We start from the raw sequence: 23,418 nt of genomic DNA on the forward strand, positions 1-23,418 counted from the left end.
ATGATTAATGATGTTGAGCATTCTTTCATGTGTTTGTTGGCAAACTGTATATCCTCTTTGGAGAAATGTCTATTTAGGTCTTCTGCCCGTTTTTGTTTTGGGTTTTTTTTTTTTTTTTTTTTTTGCTATTGAGCTGCTTGTAAATTTTGGAGATTAATCTTTTGTCAGTTGCTTCATTTGCAAATGTTTTCTCCCATTCTGAGCATTGTCTTTTGGTCTTGTTTATGGTTTCCTTTGCTGTTCAAAAGTTTTTAAGTTTCATTCAGTCCCATTTGTTTATTTTTGTTTTTATTTCCATTTCTCTAGGAGGTGGGTCAAAAAGGATCATGCCGTGGTTTATGTCATAGAGTGTTCTGCCTATGTTTTCCTCTAACAGTTTTATAGTTTCTGGCCTTCAATTTAGGTCTTTAATCCATTTTGAGTTTATTTTTGTGTATGGTGTTAGGGAGTGTTCTAATTTCATTCTTTTACATGTAGCTGTCCAGTTTTCCCATCACCACTTATTAAATAGGCTGTCTTTTCTCCATTGTATATTCTTGCCTCCTTTATCAAAGATAAGTGGACCATATGTGGTGGGTTTATCTCTCGGTTTTCTATCCTGTTCCATTGATCTATATTTCTGTTTTTTGTGCCAGTACCATACTATCTTGATTACTATAGCTTTGTAGTATTGTCTGAAGTCTGGGAGCCTGATTCCTCCAGCTCTGTTTTTCTTTCTCAAGTTTTCCTTGGCTATTTGGGGTCTTTTCTGTTTCCATACAAATTGTGAAATATTTTGTTCTAGTTCTGTGAAAAATTCCAGTGTTAGTTTTATAGGAATTGCATTGAATCTGTAGATTGCTTTGGGTAGTATAGACATTTTCACAATGTTGATTCTTCCAATTCAAGAACATGGTAAGTCTCCATCTATTTGTAGCATCTTTAATTTCTTCATCAGCATCTTATAATTTCCTGCATGCAGGTCTTTTGTCTCCTTAGGTAGGTTTATTCCTAGGTATTTTATTATTTTTGTTGCAGTGGTAAATGGGAGTGTTTTCTTAATTTCACTTTCAGATTTTTCATCATTAGTGTGTAGGAATGCAAGAGATTTCTGTGCATTAATTTTGTATCCTTCTACTTTACCAAATTCATTCATTAACCCTTGTAGTTTTCTGGTAACATCTTTAGGATTCTCTATGTATAGTATCATGTCATTTGAAAACAGTGACAGCTTTACTTCTTTTCCGACTTGGATTCCCTTTATTTCTTTTTCTTTTCTGACTGCTGTAGCTAAAACTTCCAAAACTATGTTGAGTAATAGTGGTGAGAGTGGGCAATCTTGTCTTGTTCCTGATCTGAGTGGAAATTGTTTTATTTTTTCACCATTGAGGATGAGGTTGACTGTGGGTTTGTCACATATGGCCTTTATTATGTTGAGGTAAGTTCCCTCTATGCCTACTTTCTGGAGGGATTTTATCATAAATAGGTGTTGAATTTTCTCAAAAGCTTTGTCTGCATCTATTGAGACGATCATATGGTTTTCCCCCTTCAATTTGTTAATATGGTGTATCACATTGATTGATTTGCATATATTGAGGAATCCTTGTATTCCTGGGATAAACCCCACTTGATCATGGTGTATGAGCCTTTAAATGTGCTGTTGGATTCTGTTTGTTAGTATTTTGTTGAGGATTTTTGCATCTATGTTCTTCAGTGATGTTGGTCTGTAGTTTTCTTTTTTTGTGACATCTCTGTATAGTTTTGGTATGAGGGTGATGGTGTCCTTGTAGAATGAGTTTGGGAGAGTTCCTCCCTCAAGTTAATGATTTTTAAAAATTGTGAAAAATAAGGGTTCCACTCCATTCTTTACGGTTTCAAAACACCATTCTTGAAAAAAATCGTCTTGTTGAGAATCATTTGACCAAACATACAAGGTTTTAATTCTGGGTTCTCTATTATATTCCATCGATCTATGTGTCTAGTTTTATTACAGCACCACACTGATTTGTTTACAATAGCTTTGTAATATGTTTGCAATCATGAAGTGTGAGGCCTCCAATGTTGTTTTTTGTTTTTTTGTTTTTTTGTTTTTTTATTTGCAAGATTGTTTTGGCCATTCCATATGAATTTTAGATTAGATTTTATATTTCTGCAAAAAATTCCATTAGGACTTTGATAGGGACTGTATTGAATCTGTAGGTTTCTATGGGTATTATTGACATTTTAACAATATTAATCTTCCAGTCCATGAGGAAGAAATATTTTCCCATCAATTTGTATATTCTTTAATTTCATTCAGAAGGCAATGTTTTATAGTTTTGCTCTACTTTTTTGGTTTGTTTGTTTGTTTGTTTTTGCCTCCTTGGTTAAGCTCATCCCAGAGTGTTTATTCTTTTTGATACCATTATAATTTTCAGTAGTTCTAACACTTTATATTTGTGGAAACATTAAGATTTTATGCATATAAAATCATGTCATCTGTGAACAGAGGTAATTTTATTTCTTTCCTAATATTTGGATATTTTTATTTCTTTTTCTTGCCTAATTGTTCTGGCTAGGACTTTCAATACTATGTTAAATAGAAGTGGTAAGAACAAATATCTTTGTCTTGGCCTTGACCTAAGAGAATAAGCTTTCAGTCTTTCACTACTGAGTATCATGTTAGTGGTGTTTTATTCACATTTGGACCTTATTATGTTAAAGTTTTTTGCCACTATTCATAGTTTGTTGAGTGTTTTTATCATGAATATGTATTGAATTATGTCAAAAGTTTTTCTGCATCAACTGAAATGGTCATGTATTTTTCTCTTCGTTCTGTTAATATGATGTATTTTCACAAGTTGAACAATCTTTGTGTTCTAAAAATAAATCTAAATTGGGCATGGTACATAATCCTTTTAATATGCTGTTGAATTATGTTTGCTACTATTTTACTCTGAATTTTTGCATAAATATTCCTCAGGGATACCAGCTTGTAGTTTTCCTGCAGTAGCTTGTCTGGTTTTGGTATTAAGAAAATTCTGGCCTCTTAGAATGAGTTCAGAGTTACCTCATCCTCTTCAATTTGTTGAAGAATTCGGGAAGGATTGGTGTTGATTCTTTTTTAAATGTTTGGTAAAATTTACCAGTAAAGCTATCAGGTCCTGGGCTTTTCTTTTTTGGGAGGTTTTTGATTCCTGATTCAATTTCCTTACCAGTTACAGTTTTGATAAAAAAATTTCTATTTATTTATAATTCAATCATTAAGTTGTGTGTTTTTAGGATATTTTAGGTGATCCAAGTTTTTATTGTAAAATTGTTCATATAATCTCATAATCCTTTTTTTCTATAAATTTGATGTTAATGTTCCCTCTATCATTTTTGATATTATCTATTTGAGTCTTCAGTTCTTTTTTCTTAGATTGATTAACGGTTTGTCAATTTTGTTGATCTTTTCCAAGAACCAACTCTTGGTTTTGTTGATTTTTTCTATTTTTTTAATTTTTAATTTTATTTATCTCTGTTCTAATCTTTATCATGTTTTTTACTTCTGCTGGATTTTAGTTTAGTTTGTTCTTTTATTTCTAGTTCATGAATATGTAAATTTATGTTGTCAATTTGGGATCTTTCTTCTTTTTTAAAGTAAGCATTTATAGCTATAAATTTCCCCATTAGCATTGCTTTCACTGTGTCCCATAAATTTTGATGCTTTGTGCTTTCATTTTCATTTGTCCCAAGATATTTTCCAACTTCCCTTGGGGTTTCTTTTTGACTTATTGTTTTTTTAAGTGTATGTTGTTTAACTTCTACTAATTTGTAGACTTTCCAGTTTTTCTTCTGCTATTTATTTCTAGTTTCCTTCCATTGTAACTGAAACAGTACTTTGTATGATTTATATCTTTTTAAATTTATTAACTTCTTTTGGGACCTAACATAGCAGACACCATGGGAAATTTGTCCACTTGAGAAAAATGTGTATTTGAGTGCTTTTTTTTTTTGTGGTATGCAGGCCTCTCACTGTTGTGGCCTCTTCTGTCGTGGAGCACAGGCTCTGGATGTGCCGGCTCAGCTGCCATGGCTCATGGGCCCAGTGGACTCTCAACCACTGCACCACCAGGGAAGCCCTGCTATTACTTTTTATAATGTAAAAAGAGAGGGTTTCAGTCAAGTAACTCATGGAAGTAACTAATTTTGACTGGAACCAAAAATATTGGAGTTGACCTATATAAAGAATAAAGGAACAAAAGCAAAACCAAAACAAAAACTGGATCCAGAATGAGGTAGAAAATATGACTAATAAATAGGTGAATGGTAAAGGGAAATTACAAAGCTACAATTGCAAGAACCTATAGAGAAAATTAATATAACAGATGATAATTATGTGCCCTTGGAGTGGAAAGGGAGACAAGTGTAGTGAAAATACTTGAAACAACTAAACAAAGAGACTTACTTAAAGAGATCTTTAGAAATTGAAATATTTTTCCAAAGTGTGTTCATGTATTTTACTCAACATTGGGTATTTCTAAAGTGGAAGTGGAAATTGGAGATTATCTCCAGCAATCAGTGTAGATCACGTATGAATAAAGTGAAACACAGAGAGGTGACCTTGCTTCATCAAGGTGAAGCTGATTAGTGGAAGCTGGCCTTGTAACAGCATCAGCACCATTTTCAAGCATATTTTGGTTTAAATGGGAGCTAGGTAATATTGAAAGGCTTTAGATACACTTTATAGCAGCACATATTTTGTTGAATGATAGAAATATTCAAGGTTACAAAAATTGAGGCAAGAATAATATTTGTGGGGCTGGTTTCTTGTCTCAAATTTATTATATTCTATTTATTCTCAAAAGACATATTAACTGCTTCTTCTACTCATTTTATATAGAAGAGACCTTAACTGGAAGTCCCCATACATCAGAAAGACCATTTTTTATGATGTTACTTGTTTAAATGTAATCCTCCCCTAAAGAAAGGAGAAATTACACAGGGAGAGAATTAGACAACTTAAGATACAAACAAAGCACTGCCCTTCCAACAGTAATATGGAGCAAAATCATGCAAAGAGCACAGCAGAAAAAAATGAACCATAAAAAATGGGTTAATGGAGGGCAAGTTTCCATATTTTTTTTTTTTTTTTTTTTTTTGCTGTACGCGGGCCTCTCACTGCTGTGGCCTCTCCCGTTGCGGAGCACAGGCTCCGGACACACAGGCTCCGCGGCCATGGCTCGCGGGCCCAGCCGCTGCGCGGCATGTGGGATCTTCCGGGATAGGGGCACGAACCCGTGTCCCCTGCATCGGCAGGCGGACTCTCAACCACTGCGCCACCAGGGAAGCCCAAGTTTCCATATTTTAAAAATAAAATTAGCTTAAAGAGGGAATTATCTTTGTAAATGTGGAAGGCAATATTTGTAGAAATAATGATAATATCTGAAGGTAGCATCTCTTTCAAGCAAAGATAAAACTACATCAGGAAGAACTGTTATAAATGAGATGAGTAGAATCACTAAAAGGATTTACTTTAAAGGTCACTATTCAATTAATGTAATTGCTAGGATACTGACATGGGGCCTGATATATGGGTATTTGTGGGACTAAAATGTCCTGTTTTTGAAAACCAAAGCAGTTTGCATAGTTTACGTCATGTGCTACAACCCCATATATCCAAACTGATTAGGACTGCAAGTGCCCGTGAGATCTAGAAAAGCTAGGCTCCCATGTACAATTTATAGTGGACTGTGTCCAGCACTGTGGGGTGCTTTTACCTAAGCCCAGTCTGCATTTATACGAGGCATGATGCTAAAAAGCAACCCATCAGTGGTCTAATGGGTATTTTACATACTACCTAAGAGTGATAATAAGAACTGACAGATTGGAGATGTGAAAAGGCCATGCAAATGATAAGCCAATAGTGGGATATGATTACTGCAACTGTAAGAAACATCTACTTGTGTCTACTAAACAGTCAGTGAATCTTTAAAAACATAAAAATAAGAGTTCTTATTTTTCCCCAACTGCTACTTCTTGTCTACAATGTCCAACTGCTGATGGTGGTCTAAGCTTTTCCCAATTTCTCAAAGTATAAGGATGACTCTGTTGTTATGGGATTGTTAAGAACAGAATTGAGTCAGGGCCCTAGGGAGAGTGCTTTGTGGGGATAAAATAATTAGACATTATCGGACCAATTTGCTTTTATTATTTTTTATTTTAAATACACGCTGGTATGCATACACACACACACACACACACACACACACACACACATATATATATATATTATATGAGTCTATTTATGTATCTGATCTATCCATCATCTATCTATCATTCATCTAGTATCTATCTATCTATTTACCTACTTTATTTTCTTCTTCTTTTTTTTTTTTTTTTTTTTTTTGCAGTACGCAGGCCTCTCACTGTTGTGGCCTCTCCCGTTGTGGAGCACAGGCTCCGGACGTGCAGGCTCAGTGGCCATGGCTCATGGGCCCAGCTGCTCTGCAGCATGGGGGATCTTCCTGGACCAGGGCACGAACCCATGTCCCCTGCATCCTCAGGTGGACTGTCAATCACTGTGCCACCGGGGAAGCCCTATTTACCTACTTTTAATACCTCTTTTATGATTGCAAGTGTCAGAAACTGATGATCATGATCATTTTGTACGGCTGGAAAAACAAGCTAGGAAGACTACTTTTAGCCTTTGGAAAGAGGAAAATGTACGTGTATGTTTGCTCCCTTGATAATCCAAAGTAATTCGTTAAGGTAGGAGTATCCTCAGGAAAAACTAAAGAGTCAGGGGAGACATAAAATGAATTTGACAGTAAAAGGACATTAATTAGATGTTCATGGCCAGAAATAAATTTCCCTTCTATACAAACTCCTCTGGAGCCCTGGATTGTGAGGGGCTGTGGGAAAATATGGGGGTTTAGATCCTACTTATTTTGTCAGTTAGACTTCATCACCAATTGAGAGTGCATCTATTAGGCAGGCAACAGCCTCTCTGGTCTCTAATTCGAAAAAAAAATGAATGGGATTAAGTACTAGTCACTAGGTAATCTCTAAATTTTAATTGTCCATTCTATTCAATTTTATTGAGCATTGTGTCTGGCATATTTAGACAAATCTGGTTTTCTGTTGTTGTCAAGTAAGAAAGTCTACTATAATTCTTATGAAAATATGTCTACCTTGTTCATTCACCAGTAATCGTGGGTGCCTAATATATACGAATCACCCTATTCTAATCCCCATTGCTAAGGATTTTCAAGGATAATTAGTATGCAGCCATTTTTCTCCCCTCAAGAAACTTGCAATAATAAAAGTGAAGAAGGTGCAAGTAACTGGCAACTCAAGCAAAATCAAAGGCATACTAAGAATTAGGTGCAAGCATATTTCTTTGGGTCACAACAGAGAAACATTTGCAATGAAGCCGTTAATGACATGACCTTGGGGCCCAGTGGAATCAAGCGTGAAACTGTACATCTTAAACCTCCGTAAACTTCAAATGCCTTATCTGTGAAAGGATGATGATGTCCTACTTATGTGACTATCAAAAAGATCAAATACAATTATGCTCCTCTTATGCTTAGCCCCTAGTGGCTGGAAAAGTGGTGGTTCTGTTGATAAGAAAGTCAGTTTAGAGCAGGCAGAGAAGGTAACTCAGGGATTGAGACTGTTGGCTGTGAGGTAGAATGCAAAATCCACAGAGAACTAGGCAGGAGACATACTTTACACATTTTGGGTAAATCACTTGCAAAACATTATGCCATCCCTCAATGTTTTTTATTCTGGTTCATGTTCCCACAGCCATCTTCTCCCATCGCTCCTAAGATACAGAGTGCAGTGCCGGGAGGGGTGTAAGTAAAACCATGTTTGTCTAGGTACATAGAAATTCGGATTCCAGTTCGTTTCACTCACTTCTCCACAGTTTTCTTATCAGTGGCTTGTTTATTCTTTCTGGCCATGAACATTTAATCAATACCCTTTTACTGCCAAATTCATTTTATCTCTCCCCTGACTCTTTAATTTTTCTTGTTCTGCTGGCATTTCTCTTGCATGTACAAATTCATGCAAATATTATCATTTTCATTTAGCATGCAGTTACTGAGTGGTGTCTATATAGCAGAACTTATGGTTGTGAATGAATCAGGGAATATGAAGATAAAATAAGATATAATTTTTGACACCAAAATATTTACTGAGCATACTTTTGATCTTTTTAAGCTACTCCTGCACTTATTCTGCCAAATAAATCCTATACTAACTTTTTCTTCCTTCCACTACTGATTTCCACAGCAAATCCACATTTAACTCCATCTCAGTCCACATTAGTTGGAGAGTCCTTATTTGGGCTTTGTTGTTGAGAACACAGGGACACTGGTGAAATATGCCTTAAGGTTGAATGGAAGACTCAAGTGTTGAAGGTGGAATTCCCGAGATACCTTGGAAGTCAAATTTCTACTAGGTCTACTCAGCAGAAGTCACCAGGAAGCCCAATGATGGTGCTGAAATGGTCCTGGTTAGGCTTAAGGGAAATCCTAGTGCCAACCCACATGTGGGCAGCTCCCAAACGTCTTCATCTAATGAGGAATCCCACTGGAAGTGAGTCATCTTATAAATCCCTCCATTCAAGGTCTCACAAATCCCTTAAACTTCCTCCTTGTTTGTGAGGTCTCTGGAACACAGAGGGGATTTAATCATTTTTCAATTTAATACAAATAAAGAATCACCATCAATAACACATGGTGTTATCATCCATGTCATTACAGATTTGTTTAGTGCCTTTGGAAGACCTCACATTTCAGCCCACAGAGCACCATGGGCCCTGATAATGCTCGAAACAGAAAGAAGCAAAATGAACAAATAAAAAGTATTTTAATTGCAGAAAGTAGTTCACCAAACCAAGAGTGTTGTGAGGTTAGACCTGCAAGCTGGCTTGGGGCATGAAAAATTCAAGGAACTCAGACAGGGATGTGGAAAGAGCCAGGGGGTGGGAAGAGCCATGTCTTAGGCAGAGCAGAGTCAAAGATGAATTAGATTCATCTCTGAGGCTAACACCTCCTTGCCCATCCCCTCCCCAGTCCCAGCATTCTGCAGTTTACTTGCGTTTAATGGAAAATATCTGTTTTATATTTTTTCAGACATTCGGGCATCTGAGAAGCTACTTCCAAATATTGTAAAGATTGAGGTTAACAGATTAAAGGAGTTCAAATCAAAGTATCAAATTAATTGCTCCTTGAAAATTGAGAAACTGAGTTTAGGAATATCTAATTCAGGATTAAGTACTAAAGAGAACTTCTTTCAATCATGGCAGAGGCATAAATAAAAGAATAGATGACTCACCCAAAGATTTGAGTGATTAAACCCGTGGAAAATGAGTGAGCTTACATATCTCCCATCAATTACATCATGGATATAAATGTGTGCTGAAATCTGATGCCCCCTTTAAGGCTCACAGTCTTGTTTCTCTGCAGCTGCCTCAAATCCCTTCAGTCAGAGAAGCCGATTTCCTCCTCCCTGTAATCCTAAGAGTGTTTGTTCCATTATTGTGTCACATATGGACCAGAGATTCAGAGGGTAGATTTGGGAATCAAAGAGCGTTATTTAAATTCCAGCTCCAAGACTTCCCAGCTCTGTGACCATGGAGAAATAAAATTTCCTTAAGCCCCGAGTCATCATCATATGAAAAATGAAAAATGGGGAAAATAATGAATCATGTATCAGCCAGGATGATAGTCAGGCATATCATCTGTTAACACATTGAATAGTTCTGCCTGAGGGTCTCTGCCACTCTGGTTACCCAGGACTCCTATATACAAGCTACAATGGCAACTAAAGTGTTAACAGCTGGCGTGGGCTTTAGGGGTGTCCACATTGTAGCCTTCTGACTGGTGGTGCCTCTGCCCTATGAGTTGTTAGAAATTTTAAATATCACTCCCGTTTCTTGCAAACACTAAAAGGCATACTCTTTCCCTGATACTGAGCAAATGCATGGTGTCTAAGATGGAAGTTTTTGTTGCTATAACAAAATATCATTTGTAATTTATCATTCATTTTTAAGTCTGTCCACTTCTCCCATTTTATTGTGACTTCTTTTCGTGGCATGTTATGTTATCTCAGTGACTAACACAGTGTTTTTAACAGAGTAGGCACACAATAAGTGAACACTGAATTAAAATAAAGGGAAATGATCCTGTGGCTCTTAATACTACCGTTCTGTAAATAAATCACCATTTTGATCAACTTATTTGTTCATGAGTGGCTTAGTGTCTTGCCATAATAGCTTATATATCATTAGTGGGGGAATCTATGGTATTATACATGGTAGAATCTTTGTGAGAAACCAGATGTAAAATCACAACTGTCTTGAGTTAATAATGCTTGATCTTTAGGTGTGGGCTTTCTCAGATGTAAATTGGATTCATAACATCAAAAGATGTGGGCTCAGCCTTGCATAAACTCTTGATTGCCATGCAACCGGATGTGATATGTCTCCTCTAGATCAATCCCACAAACTAGAGATTGAAATATCAACTACAGTGTCAACATATTATATACGAAGTGATATGTAATTAGCAAGCAATTTGGACAATTACTTTCAAAGACTGCAATATATTCTCCAGCAAATCTACACTGGGAGCCAACAATGAGGAATTTGTTGAAGAAACATGGACAGCACTGGGATAAAGGACAGAGAATCACTGTTATCATCTTCAACAATCACAATGGCCACAGATGTGAAATCCAAGCTGTCGCTGGAAAGCTTTCTTCAGTCCACTTTAACTCAGCCATTTGTTAAATCCAGCCCGTCGCTGGTTTCTGGGCTCCAGAAGACAGCAAAAAAGAGGAAGACGGCTTACCTTTTATGGAAGTAAAAGTTGCACTTTCAGCTGAACCAACCTTTAGTCCAGTGCTGACGCTAAGTGATCTGTTTATCTCTCTGATCTCCACTCTTCTACCTCCCAGACACAACATGGACTTGACCTTCCTATTTGTTTCAGTTTTAATCAACAGTCTCTGTGAGTTTCTTCATCCACTACCTTACCTATGTTCCCCCACTTATTCCATGGACACAACACACAGTTTTCCCCATCTGGGGGAGGACCCACCCGTCATTCCCAGTTTTTCTTTATGTGGAATTTGGTCCAAGTCTAACAACCAGAGTCTTTATTATTAACTTACTGATCTCTTTTAAGCCCACTCCCCACCTAGAACCAAGAATCAACCTTACATTTTATTGAAAAATGTCCTGCCAGAATCATATATATCATCCACTTAAGCACAATTATTCTATTGATTCTATATTGAGAGAATTTTGCTACTGAAATGTCTGGTTTTGCTTTTGGATGTTATGCTTTTATTGTTTTCTTGAAATAAATTGTGTGAACGTTTTTATTTATGATAGGAAAGTAGTTCCCTTTAGTAAACACACTATTTTTTATTTTATCATTTTGAAAATGTGAAAATTGCTCCATTTCACAAACCAAAAGTGGCAACTTCAGCGTAACAGCGACTGTTCATAGGTCTCCAATGCTTCAAGTAAATGATGCATAGTAAATGTTTAATCAAAACAATTAACACTAATTTTAAAAACATATAAAGTGATGATTATAACATTAAAAAAGAATGGCCTATTACGTTGGTGACACTTTCCATTATTCTGTATTTAATTTTCTATGTTATGCATCAAATGATTTTTTTAAAAATTGAATTAAACATAATTTTAAATAAATTTTGTTTATTCTTGTTATTATTAAACAAATCTCTTTAAATTGCTTATTGCCTGTCAGCTTGAAATACAATCACGTACAGATGTTTAGAACACTGTGTTCCAAATATCTTTTTTTTTTTTTTTTTTGGTAAATATACATGTCACAGATGTTATAACAAGACTGTGTCAATGCTAATTACACTTATCACAGCTGGCAAATTCTAAAGTCATTGTGTGCTGCCCATGTCTTTCTTGCTACATGAAACGTATTTTTTCAAATCTACTGATTGCCATAATCTACTAAAATATTCTGACATCCATCTGTATCCATTTCCTGCTTTCCTGCCAAACTCCATGTTTTTTGGTTTTGATTACTCATCATGCAGATTCTTCTTTAATATTCTGTTCATGACTCTTTCTAAATATTGAAATGAAGAAGTGATCACCAAATCAAATATTCTTGACACCCCCAGATTATTAAAAAAAAGAAAAAAGAAAAAGAAAACTAGGAAAATGGCAGCTCCAATCTGGGTGTTTAAACGTGTCTGTGCTCCTTATTTGAATCACTGAAGTTATAGTGTGAGGACAAAAACTTGCATTTGAGCTGAAAATTGGCTGAAGATGCCATTATGTAGTATACATTTTGCTTACAGTTTGCCAAAAGCAGTGCAGGTCTTGGAAATAGGCAGAAAGTACAAAGAGGGAATAACAAACCCTCACAGTGTCACTGCGTCATCTAAAGACAGTACAAGGAAAGGATGTGACCAGGGCTTCTAGTCCAGACAGTGTGTTGTTTGTGTCCAAACTCTCAGAACTGACACTTTAACATTTAAAATCTAAAGGACAAATTAGTGCCATAGAAATTATTGTAAGAGACATTTACTATTACACAAGATAAATATGAAAATTAAATATAAAGCCTATTATATTTTTCTTGAAGGAAACAACAGTTTAATTAACATTTTTTTGACAACTGTTGAAAATTTATACCACTTTCTAATTGCTGTTTTTTGACATATAATGACTTTTTCATTCCAAGACACATTAAATAAATACATATAGAGAGTGATATTTGGACATTATGATTTCAAAGACACAACATAACTAAGTTTCCTGTTAGTGAGAGACTATCGTGTGGAAAAAATTGAAACTTGTGCCATATCTAGATGAACCTAAATATTTTGTTTTGCATATTGACAACAGAGAAAGGGGGATAGAGAAGCTGTGTTTCTGGGATCTTCAGTGTGCTGTAGGGACGTATTATTTCCACATGTATATAGGCTTTTTCATGTTTAGCCTTTACTTTGCCTACAGAAAAAGGAATTTTTCTGTATTATACACAATTTTGTTTCCTTTAAGTGCAGTTTGAATACAAGATGACCACAGACCTTAAAAACATTGACTAATGGGTCCAAAATTCTTGCATGTCTGCTGTGGCCTTTTTAAATGGAATGTGAGCACAGATTAGGGCAAGAAAACTTTGATGTTGCTTTCTTCTTCTTTGATCCTAAGTTTCCAATTCTTTTAAAGATATAAGTAACTTTTTCTAGTGTAAATTACCAGCTTCCCATTCCCCGCCAAAAAAATGATCATCAAACACAGCTTTGAGCTGAAGCTAAAAGTGGATCACTCACTCTTCTTCAACTTCTTTGCACTCCCTCCACCAAAGACTACATACCATCAACATTCTTTCTTGTTTGACAAGTTCAAGAAATGGTCTCTATGTAACAAATTGGGTACATGTTCCTTCGAATGGTTATCACTTTTGTAAAGTTTCTTCCATTCTTTAATTGATAAAATTTTATCACAGTAGTGACAAAATTCATTATAAGTCTTCCTGTTAAAATTAACAAGGATAAAATTTCAGTTTAATGTAAGAGGACATCACTTAGCAAGATCTTGAGGGACAGTGAAAGTGTTTTTACATGGATACATACACAACCCACACAAGAGAAGTTTCTTGGGGCTCTGGAGGTTATTTCTATTTTCAGACATGGCTTGGGTTTACCGCAGGAAGAAGGTGGGCTATTCTGCCATAATTCATACTGTTCTATTCTTCTTTTGTCTTTGGGGACTCTGGTTATCAGTGTTTTTCCTCTATGTTTCTCAGCTTCTCCATACTGTTCTTTTCTTCTGAATGTTAGGAGTTATGTCTTCCAAGTTGCTCATAACACTCTCAACATATTGATCTGGTTTCTGTTTTCCAATGCAGTGAAGCCCATTCTGCTACTGTTTCTTAGCCAACTTCCTTTCATTTCAATATGTCAACTATTCATCACATTAAAAACTTTTTTCAGGAGTCTCTGTTTACTAAAATTGACTTGAATTCATCAGGCAAGTAGTGATTAAAATTACTTTTTTCCCCTAAAAAAGGATTCCCCCACAAATATATCCTCCCTCCACACTGTGAGTGCAGTGTTTCATTCTTTCATATATTAGAGAATATTTTCACAAGCCCACATTATTGTTCTTTATTGCTTTGGATAAAGAGAAATTCATTTCAGAACAGGTTTTGCATAAACACAAGGCAGGTACAGTCTCCCTGAGTCCTTTCAACATTTCAAACATGTTAAGAATGGAGAAATAGTTCTTGAAAAAGATAGATAGTGAGTATTAGAAACAATCAAAAGGAGAATTAAGCCTACTATTTTGTTTTACACATCATTTTTCTTTTTTTTTTTTTTTTTTTTTTTTTGTGGTACACAGGCTTCTCACTGTTGTGTTCTCTCCCATTGCGGAGCACAGGCTCTGGACGCATAGGCTCAGCGGCCATGCCTCAAGGGCCCAGCCACTCCACGGCATGTGGGACCTTCCCGGACCAGAGCATGAACCCGTGTACCCTGCATCGGCAGACAGACTCTCAACCACTGTGCCACCAGGCAAGCCCTACACATCATTCTGAAAAATAATAACTCTTGACTAAAAATAAGTTAGATAAATACATTTAAATTTCAACATTAAATAACTGCAAGTAAGAGATGGACAGAAAAAAGTACAATAATGATTTTTTTTTTTTTTTTTTTTACTGATTTTGCCTTTAGAGGAGTTAACAAGCATGTTTTTCTCTTAACTAAAAAATAGCTTTATATGGGACTTCCCTGGTGGCACAGTGTATAAGATTCCACACTCCTAAGGCAGGGGGCCTGGGTTTGATCCCTGGTCAGGGAACTAGATCCCACACACATGCTGCAACTAAGAGTTTGCATGACAAAACTAGGGAGCCTGCCTGCTGCAATTAAGAAGCCTGGCTTCCACAACTAATACCCGGTGAAACTAAATAAATAATTTTTTAAATAGCTTTATAATTTTTTGCTAATAAAATAATGCATGCCCATAAATTTTTAAAATACTACAGAATATATAGACACCTGAAAGCATAAAACCACACATTTTAGTGAATTTCATTCTGTCTTTTCTTCTTTCTATTTCTACACACACACACACACACACACACACACACACACACACATACATGACCATACAATTTTAAATAAATGGAATCATACATGCAGCTTATATACATATATATGTATATACATATATATACACATATGTATATATATATATACATATATATATATATATGTATATATATATATATATATATATATATATACAAATTTGAACATGTTTTCACATAGAAACACATAAACCTAAAAGATCCTTTTCAGTACAAATAATTCTATAGTTTGAATATATACTAATTTTCTCAAATAGTCATAAATAAAATTACATTAAAATTGTTTAAAGATTTTGTATGTTCAAACTATGCTTTGTTAAACATCTTCATGCATGCATCTTTGTGAACTTCTCTGATTATGCATTTAGGATAAATTCAAAGAACTGAAATGTCTTGAGCAAAGTAACATACACCTCATAATTTGATAGAAATTACTATTTTCTTTTGAAATGCTGAACCACTTTTTGCTCTCATTAATAGTGCTTAAGAGAGCTTGCCTCCACATGACTTTGCCAAACAGATCATTTTATATCATTTTATTCTTTACCCATTATTTTATAGATGCAAAGTATTATTTTATTTGTATGTCATTTTCTTGAATTACTAGTTGTAACCATTTTTTGGTAAGTTAAGAGAATACTCTGGTTCTTTAATGAATTGACAGTCCATGCCTTTTGCCAATAATCTTATTGGTATATTTCTTTTTGTGTACGGCATTGTATCTATGAAGAATATTAATCTATTGTGAAATTACCTAATAAAATAAGTAAGTCTAGTAATCAGAGGTATTTCTACATTGGTGAGAGAGTGCAAATTACAAAATTTTCTGCAGTTTGATTTAGTAATATGTAACAGAGTTTTAAACATATGCATTCTAGTGTGACACTTGTAAATCTACTTAAATGAATGTATCCTAAACATATTCAAAGATCCATGTAAAAAATACATGAAAGAGATATTCATGGAAGCTATAATTAGAAATAAAAGGTTAAGGGATTTATGCATAACTACTTCATTTTTTTTGTTTCTACTTAAAATGTTATTTTATATAATTTTTATATTCCAATTGTCCATTGTTGATATATGGAAAAGCATATTAATCTCATACCTTGCTACTTGGTATGATAGATTATTATTTCTAAGAGATTTTATTTGATTCATTGTGCTTTTCTACCTAAACAATCATGTCATCTGCAATTAAGGACAGTTTTATTAATTTCTTTCAATCTATATATTAATTTGTTTTGTTATCTTGTCTTATTGAACTAGATAGAACTTTCAGTTTGTTATCGAATGAGAATGGAAAGAGAGGGCATTCTTGCCTTGTTCCCTATCCTATAAAGGAAGAGTTGATCTCTCACCACTAATTAAGCATGATATTAATTGTAGTTTTTTTCATATATATTCTTTATTTTGCTAAGGAACCTTCCTTCTACTTCCATTTTTGAGATTTCTTTAACTATAATCAGTGTTAAATTTTGTCAACTGCTTTTTCTCCATTTATTGATATGATCTTATTGTTTTGTAAATCTGTTAATATGACAAAATACATAGATTGATTTATGAATGTATATGATCTATATATATTGAAAACTAAAAACTCTGATTAAAGAAATCAAAAGGATCTACTGTATATGGAGAGCTATTTCACATTCAGGGATTTGAAAACACACTGTTAATTTTTCTGAACTTGATCTATAGATTTAATATAGTGCCAATAAAAAAATCCAAGTTTTTAAATATATCTGTGTCTATTTTGTGTGTGTGAAACCAATTCTAAAATTTATACTGAAAGTCAAAGGGCAGAATAGACAAAACAATACCAAAAAACAAAGTTGGAGGACACAAACTGCCCAATTTCAAGATTTTGTACAAAGATTCTATAATCAAGACAGTGTAGTATTTGGGAAAGAACACACACATAGAGCAATAGAACTGTATAGAGAGTCAAGAATTAAACCTATACAAATATAGACACCGATTTTTAACAAAGGAGCAAGCCAATTCAATAGAGATATTGTATTTTTAACAAATAATTCCAGAACAACTAGACATTTATATACAAAAACTGAATCTAGACACAGTCTTTACACCTTACGCAACAAATAACTAAAAATGTACTATAGATTTAAATGTAAGCTGCAAACCTATACAACTTCTAGGAGAACACCTCTGTCACCTTAGATTTGCTGAGGAGACTTGTACAAGACCAAAGTGTGACTCATGAAAGGAAAAATAGATAAGTTGGACTTTGCTAACATTGGAAACAAAACAAAACAAAGCAATAAACAAACAAACAAAAAAACCTGCTGTGTGAAAGTCACTCTTAGGAGAATGAAAAGACCATCTACCACTTCATCTACATGAAAATGCTTGGAAATTACATGTATGATAAAAGATTTGTACCCAAAATATGCACAGTGAAGAACATTAAAGACTCAAGAATTCAAAAATAATAAAATGAATAATTTAAAAGAGACAAAATTTATATAGACATTTCACCAAATAAAATATACAGGAAGCAAATAACCATATGGGAAGATGATCCACACCATTTTTATGAGGGACATGCAATTAAAATAAAAGTGAGTTTTCATTACATAACTATTAAAATGGCTAAAATTCAAACTGACATTACCAAACGCTGATGAGGTTGCAGAACCATAGGAATTATCATTTAATATTGGTGTTCATGCAAAGTGATTTAGTCATTTAGGTTTAACAATTGTTTTCAAAACTGAATACACACTTTCCATAAGATCCAACACAGGCACTCTTTCATATTTCACTAACTGATTTGATAGTTTCTGCTTTTCAAAGACCTGTACACAGATTTTAGTAGCTTTATTGATAGTTGTCAAAAACTGGAAGCAACCTGGATACTGGATAATTTTCAATAGGTGAATGGATAAACTAATTGTCATGCATAAGTAATAAGGAATACTATTCAACAATTATAAAGAATGAGCTGTCAAGCCATGCACAATTTTGAGTGACCCTTAAATGCATATTACCAAATAAAAGAAACCATGCTAGAAAAGTCATATACTATATGATTCCATTTATATGACATTCTGGAAAAGGGAAAACAGTAAAAAGATCAATATTGCCAGCATTTGCCAAGGTGACTAGGTGAAGCACAGGGACTTTTTTAGGGTGGTGAAACTATTTTGTGTGACACTCTAATGGTGGATATATGACACTATACATTTATCAAGCCCCATAGAACCTTCCATCAGAATGAATACATCTGAAGGTATGAATTTTCTAAAAAGTTATTTAGCAGATTGGGCAAGCGTAGGATGAATACAGACTGTGACAAAGACTATAGCTGCATTATAAATACCTGGAATAACTTCATTGGAGGGAATAGGAGGAAACGTTTCTGACCTAAGGAATTCTGGAAAGGGGTAGAGAATGTAAACCTTATAACAAAATGAACTGCACATAGTCTCTATTCTGGTAGATAAAATTGTTTCCCAAGGGGGTGTGGATTAGTGCTTCTAACAGGAGTGTACTGGAATCAAGCCACTAAGTAAATGATGACAGTTCTTGGGAACCAAGTTTTTCACTGTTGGAGTGAAAGATTACAGAAAGAAGTGTAAAATAATCAATGAGCTAATAGATAAGAGTTGGAGACATCAGGATGAACTTATGTTTAGCTTAATATGTATAAAGACAGATCCATGCAGAAATACTTACAGATATGTGTATATACATGGGTTAGTATGACTACAAATATGTTCTTGTACTGTCAGCTGGAAGAGCCTACAAACAATAACACCCCAGTGACAGCAAGCACTCCAGCACCCAGAGATTGGTTTCCAAATACCATTCTTCAGTGAAAGGAACCAGGGCTCCTTGTAGAAATGGCTGATTCTCAGGATGGAGCATGGTATACACATGATGAGCCTGGAGCATTGCACAGTGCCCAAAACAAGGAAGTTTGCAAAACTAGCAAATAGCGCAAAACAGAGCACTAGGGAATGACATAGGGACCCAGGAGCCATATGAAAAAGTTTGCAATGATGAAAGGTTGAAGAGTTTGAGCAATAAATAAATAATGTAATACTAGATTATAATACTAAGTATAAATAAGAATCCACGGACCAATACTGATATAAATAAATGCTGTAGTAAATTAATAAATGGGGGATAAGTGACAAATCTCTCATGCAGAAGAATAACACATAATTTATGCAGATTACTGTTCCCTCAAGAAGTACAGCATTATTCCCCAACCTTAACTGTGCACTGGGTATAGTGAAGACTTTCTAAAGAGCAGTCACCTTACAGTGGAGACATCTGACACTATTTCAGCCAGGTGATCAAGGTCAAGGTCAACAGTTATAAGACATATTGATAGTATGTAGCCTTGATATGACTAATGTGATGGTTATTTACCTCTGTGGTCTTCCTGTCAAAACTCACAATCCCAGTCTAATCATGCGAAAAATATCAGATAAAGCCCAGTTGAAGGACATTCATAACATGTATATTTTCTCAGTTTGTAAGCCATTTCTCAGTCAGTTTACAAATTTACCTTAAAATGTCACCAACATTCAACATGGTTCTGCAAAGCATGATAAGCCTATAGCTCTCACCCTGAGCAACTCACCCAGTGAATTTGACAAAACACTGGTTACTATCCTGTTCAATTAATCAAACCCTTGGGTGTTGTTCTGATGTCAAGTTGCTGTAATGGTTTCTCAATGTTTCCCTTCAGTTTCTGCACATATCTCAATATGGTGTAGCTCACTGTAGCCACTGAAGGCCACCTATCAGCTCAGCTGGGCATCTGGTTCTACTGCCAGGAACCCTTTACCCACCACTGTCCCTGGCGGTGGCATGCCTCTCTGTCCTGATGTGATAGAGGTTATCCCAGAATATGCTTTCATCTTTATATCCCTTGATTTGAATTGAAATCTCACATTCCTTTGTATCTGATTGGCAGAACCCAGCATGTATCCCAGCAGCAAAGAGTCTGAGAACTTAGTTCCTGAATTCTTCTAGAGGGAAGTCAGGACTCATATCATCAGGAAACTCTACAAACACAGGGATGATTTTCAACAGAGAACAGCTGTGTAGCCAAAAATGGAGCATGGATCTACTGTGGAGGTTATAAAAGGAATCCGGGGGTGGGGGGGAAGATGACATGTTAACTTAGGGAGTTGGGGTTGAAATGGAGAGGAGTAGCATAGATAACATAAAACAATGGAGACAGTATGAAAAGATAAAAAGGGATAGATTTGATGTGGGGTAAGAAGAGTCCAGGGAACATCAAAGAAAATGCCTCTTCTGTGGCGTGTCCACCTACATGCATTATGGCGCCATCCACACAGAGAGGGAGCTGAGGATGGGTGTTGGGTAGTGCTTTTATTGTAGTTTGTATGGTGGGAGAAGCCATGGAGAAGGCTGGCTTCAATTTGGGGCATATAATATAATTGAATTAAGGAAGCCTATGTTCCAGCTAAAAGTCTGGCTGTAACGGTCACCTTGGCACTGGATTAGTAACAACTTTTTTTTTTTTTCCATTATGGACAAGTTTCTGTCTTCTTGGCAGCCCCTCTGGAACGTCCTTCGGAGCACATGTTGGTTTTGTCCACCACTGTGGAGGTGCCCAGCACAGTGTAGACTCCCCACAAGGTCATGTTAAATAAATTATTTTCTACCTGCCTCCTGCCACACATCCCAAGTTAGACATCATTTAAACTCAAACTCTTCAAAAACTTTCCGTTGAATCCATGTTTCATTGGGACAGTATGAAGAATAGGTATTTTATTCATCTAAATCGTGCCCAATGGGAAAGGTTCTTTTATCACCATAGATATTTAATAGACTAACAGTTTCTAAAAACACAAAGTGAAATAGGTGTTTACCTTTGGTGTAATCTCATCACTACAAAAAGCTAATTTAGAGATTGTTCACCTCTAAAGTCATCTCCATCAACAGAATGGAGCGGGAGTGGGAGACCAAAAGCATGCAAGTGGGGGTTGATGCTTCTTCTTCCATTTGGCAACCCCAGTCATGCAAACTAAAGATAGGTGTATGAAATGGTGTGGAAACATACATTCGTTTACATTTTCCAAACAAATGACCTCCTGTAGGTAACTTAGTCACATGAACATGAGCAGCATGAGCAGTCATGTTCATGGCTCCAGATCCGAGATGCAATTTGAGACACACATAATGTGTAATGAAACAGGTTGTTGATTGAAGTGAGTAATAAAAACGCCAGCAAGCTCATCTCCTTAGGCTACCAACAAATAAAACTTCGGAAAGAGGCAATAAGAGATCAGTGTGGTGAATGTCCATTTTGCATCTGCTGCAAGTTGAGATGGGTGATCTGTCTCATATCCCACTATTTGGTTAAATGTCATCTGCTCTCACATATTTTTAAAGTGAAATGTGCTTGTTGTAAGGGTCTCTTGACTTGCCCCTAGAATGAGAAGCCCATCAGCTTGTAGGAGGATTGGAATAGTAACACCAGGCATTGTAAGGAATTAAAATGACTGTAGATACTGGTTATGTCACTATTCACAAAATGTGTACAATAAGACCCATGCGGTCTTATGTTTGAAATATTAAAAGAGAAAAGAAGATACAATGCTTGTTATACAAATCATGAAAAATAGAGTGTGAGAGGGCCTGAAATTGGAGACTCCAAGAGCTTGTAAGAGGGGTTTTATGATAAAGAAAAACAATCCTTTTGTAATCTGGATTAGTCAGTTTTTATTTTTATTTACTTATTTATTTTTTGGCTGTGTTGGGTCTTCGTTGTTGCACACAGGCTTTCTCTAGTTGCGGTGAAGGGGGGCTGCTCTCCATTGTGGTGTACAGGCTTCTCATTGTGGTGGCTTCCCTTGTTGCAGAGCACAGGCTCTAGGTTCGTGGCCTTCATTATTGCAACACATGAGCTCAGTAGTTGCGTGAGCTCTAGGGTGCATGGGTTTCAGCCATGCATGCTCTAGTGGTACGCAGGCTCAGTAGTTGTGTCTAGTGGGCTTAGTTGCTCCACAGCATGTGGGATCTTCCCAGACCAGAGCTCAAACCCTTGTCCCCTGCATTGACAGGTGGATTCTTAACCACTGCGCCACTAGGGAATACCCCAGATCAGTCAGTTTTTAAAGTTGGTAATCATGAAAAGCTAAAAAAAATATATTTATCTATATTTAAATACACTGTTAAATAAAATTTACATAATGGTCAGAGTGAAATTTATATTTGATATTCCTATATATTTGGTACCAACATTCACCAATTTCTCTATTGTGTGTTGATCTTGTCACATCTGTCCTCATGTCTGGGTCAATTCCAAGGGAAGCACAGGAAAAGGTAGGGAAGAGATTTTAACACATTCGAATCCAGACTCCAGGACAGAGAGTCACAACACCAGGGGTTTATTATGCAGGGAACAGGAGGGGCTGAGCCTTTTCAAGTGTAGGATTGCTCTCTTCAAGTGCAGGAAGGCAGAAAGGGATGGGAGTGATTTGGGGTGAATCCAATGAGCAGGAAGAGAAGAGAGTTGTGGAGGGGTTTGCTCTTCTATCGTTCTCAAGCAATAATCACGGACCTTTCTTTACTTTGCCAGCCATGCTTCCAGATTCTGGGCATAGGAAAGTAAAGAAAAAAGAAAAAAAAATGTTCTTACTCTCACAGAGCTGACCTTGGGGAGAACAAAAGGGAAATAAAATGGATGGGCTGCCAGACCGACAGCAGCAGACCCCCCTGCAGCCTAAAGACTTTCTGTCCCAGCTCAAAAGCTGTTGGCCATTTCTGACAATCTTATAGAGTTTTGGTTAATAAGTATTAATGCAGATGCTTACGCAGCATAAAGATTTATGTCCACTGTATCATCAAGTGTCTAAAGCGTTACGGATCTCAACACACTTTATTTTTTCTGTATGTTGCTTTTTGCTTTGGGTTTCACTGTAATATTAATCTTTCTTCACTTTCTAATTTCTTCTGCATTTCCCTGATTTGCTGTGCCTGCCTTGTTTATTTACTTTATCTTACATATGGCTCTTTTTAAAAAAAAAATACATGTGACTTTTGCAACTAGTATATAGTGGTATTTTAAAATTTGTTAATGCAGTCTCGTTTTCCTATCACCATCATGTATATTTTATTTTTGTGCTTTTCTCTGTTGTTTGGTTTCATATTTTCACTTTGTGAACCCTGTAGGCGTAGTGTATGTGTGTGTGTGTGTGTGTATTTGCATATGCATGTATGTAATATTGGGCACAAGTTTATTGTCTAATTGTTAACAAAGAATTAAAGAACATCTCTAGACTCTATTATC

This window comes from Mesoplodon bidens (assembly GCF_964165515.1).
Source record: "Mesoplodon bidens genome assembly, chromosome: 9".
Lineage (NCBI taxonomy): Eukaryota > Metazoa > Chordata > Mammalia > Artiodactyla > Ziphiidae > Mesoplodon > Mesoplodon bidens.